Source organism: Tenrec ecaudatus, chromosome X (genome assembly GCF_050624435.1).
Source record: "Tenrec ecaudatus isolate mTenEca1 chromosome X, mTenEca1.hap1, whole genome shotgun sequence".
In the NCBI taxonomy this organism is placed as follows: domain Eukaryota; kingdom Metazoa; phylum Chordata; class Mammalia; order Afrosoricida; family Tenrecidae; genus Tenrec; species Tenrec ecaudatus.
Genome location: NC_134548.1, coordinates 134,007,772 through 134,010,883, shown reverse-complemented (window position 1 = coordinate 134,010,883; position 3,112 = coordinate 134,007,772). Strand labels below are relative to the sequence as shown.

The 3,112-nt window shown below is 36.7% G+C and overlaps 1 pseudogene; it reads right to left on the bottom strand.

Moving 5' to 3' along the window:
- Positions 1–2,019: 2,019 nt before the first annotated feature.
- On the bottom strand, positions 2,020–2,724 carry LOC142433735 (calcyclin-binding protein pseudogene; annotated as a pseudogene).
- Positions 2,725–3,112: the final 388 nt, after the last annotated feature.

Here is a 3,112-nt window from a genome sequence, read left to right as displayed (position 1 = left end):
TCCCTGCCCACTCTCCCTCACAAACCCTTGATGTTATAAATTATTATGTCCACATCTTACACTATCCTCCATCGCTCGTCACCCATTTTTCCATTATTCATCCCCCTGGGAGGGGGTTCTAACTGATCATTGTAATCGATTCTCCCTTTCTCCCCCCATGCCCCCTAAGCCTCCTGGTATCTCTACTCTCCTTGTTGGCCCTGAGCAGTTTATCAATCCTGGATTCCCAGTGTTGTGGGCTCTTATCTGTAGCAGTGTGCATGCTCTGGTCTAATATGATTTGTAAGGTAGAATTGAGGTCATTAAACCCACATGGAAGAAGCACAACAGCCTTTGTGATCATGAGGTGTCGATGGGATCAGGTATCAGGCATCTAAGACCCATAACAAAAACATGGCCAATGTCAATGGGTGGGGTGGGGCATGGAGTGAAGACCCAATTCTTCTTTTTTCTCCCTTATGCAATGTCTAACTTTCACATACATTTGATGAGACTGAAAATGCCATGGCTTGGGTAAGGAGGACATTAGTCTTTATAGTAATATGCTTGGATTTCAACACTTCAAAGAGGTTTCATGCAGAAGATTGATTCAATGTTTTATTTCTTGACTACTGTTTCCATGGGCATTGATCCAAGAAAGACCAGGAAGCTATGTCATTAGTATTTCCAATATCAGCAGGGCTACCTTGTCACATCAGAGTTTCCAGACTAGGAAAGGATTATGAAGAAAAAAATAGATAATCCCGTTCAGAAGAATTTGCCTTTGAAACTTTATGGATAGCATATATTACCATAGTATAGACAATTTCACCCTTGTATATTCCAACTGGCAAGGTTCACATGCACAATTGTTTAAATGAATGTTTTTATTGAGAGTGTATTTGCAGTCAATAAAAAATTGTCTTGCAGAATTCTATCATGTGACCTCCATCTTTGTTTCTGTCATCAAGGCCATACTTTCCAACTATCCACCTCTTTTTCTCTCTACAAATTTGCATTTCAAAAAAGTAATTATCAATGAAATTTTATTGCATATTTGATCAATTTTAGACTAAAGAAGTTAGTGGAAATCTATAATTTTCTTTATCGTTGGCATTAGTCATTAGTATTTAAATTTGAATCATTTAATTAATTGGCCTTATTTGTAGGTATATATATAAATATCTGTTGCAGAAAGCTTTGTACTCCAAGATATATCTTTAAATAATGTTTTTACACTGAATGTGGTGCTTTTCCTTGTGAATTTTCTATGCCTGAGATAGTGACTTTTATGATGTTCAATTCAAAGTGGCCAATACCAGTCCATTCCTGTCACTAATTCCTAGTATGTTGATCTTTATATGTTCCAATTCATTTTCAAGGACAATTTTCCATGGTTCACATTCTGTACACTCCATTCTGTAATTATTGAGTTCGTAGCTTCTTCTCATTTTGAGTCATGCCCCATCAGCAGGTGAAGTTCTGAAAGCTTGGCACTGCCTAATGCACTAAGGTTGACTCTGCTTTGGCTAGGCAGGGCTTCCCCACTTGTATTTTAAGAGTTTTCCAACCTTTATCAGGCAAAGTTCCACTGCTATGCATAAGGATTTCAATGGCTGATCACCATATGTGATCAGTACTTGAAATAATATTGGCATTGTATCCAGCAACACAGCTCCACGTAAGCCACCACAGTAAGACCAATTGACAGACGTGTGAGGAAAATAAGTCATAAATTAAATAATATTCAAAATATTTGTTTAATCTACACAACTATAGGTCATTTTGTCATATTCTCAAGAGAATATCGCATTGTATGTGTTGAATTTTCAAAATGTATTTATCAATATATAAGGAAAAGTAGGTTTTTCCAACTAGCTTTCTTTTTATTGTAGGAAGTGTTTCCAAACATATTTTACTTAAATAAAACCCCCAGTAGGAAATAAAGATTCATAGGAAGAAGGCTGTATAAGTAGATACACCCAATTTTATATATGCAGCACACCAACTTTACCCACTGAAAACATGAGTCTTTTCCTATCAGAGTTCCCCGCAAAGACCGTTCAAAGTCTCATAATATTGTATCTCCTTCAGCTTGTTTCTTGATTCTCCACAACTTATCAATGGCTGCCTTGTAGCATCATCTCCATCTTCATAAATTTTCTATAGACCACTCAAAATCCCTTACTAGAATATATTTTCGTATCATATGAGAGGGGTTTCCCCTATATGAATTCTTTTTCAACCTGAATCAGATAGTGCCACCATGTTTTTCTGCTTTTTTCTACACAAGATAATAACTTTATTCATCTTGACTTTTTTTAATTGCCTCCCCCAAAGATGGGTTTCAAGAGATTGTTAATAATTATGGAATAATTCTTCCCATTTAGATTCTTTACCAGAATATCAAATGACTTCTCTATGAAATGCACATTTACATTCTCAGTGGGGACTTAATGAATCCCACTTAAGGTTGTGTAGATTTTCCCAAACTTATTTGACTAACCGCAGTCATAGTTACTGATTTGTACTGTCTATCTCAACATAATGAGGTAACCATCGCTACTTGCTTTTCATTGTCAAGAGGTTATTGTCAGATTCATATTGCATATTGTTTTTGATTTGTGCCTCAATTTTGGATTTTTTAGCAATAAAGTCATCACATACATTTTCTGTAGTGGCAGTTTCCAAGCACACTATTACCTCCTCTAGTTTTTCCTGGAATTCTTCCAAAGTACAAGTCATGTTAGGACTAGGGCAGGTCAGAGATTGAAGATACTACAACATTGAACAGAGGTCAGGAAATACAGGACCAAGTGAGCACACCAGAGGACACATAGCATAAGAAAGAGTGACAACTATCAGAAATGCATATTTAATTCAGACGCTGAGAAATACTAGCACTTTATTGTGGAATGGCATTGGTAAAAAATACATATATCCTGCTGCAATAGTCTAGAAAGTGTTCTCATATTAGATGACACAACCCATCCCTACCCATCAAGAATCTTTTTCTGACCTTCCCAGACCTCTCTGTGTACAAGGGACTTCTCCATTTGTCTCTCAGGATAGCCTGAGTTTTTTCTCAATGACGGCTTTTATTTTGGGAGCCCTGCTGGTGTAGTGGTTATTC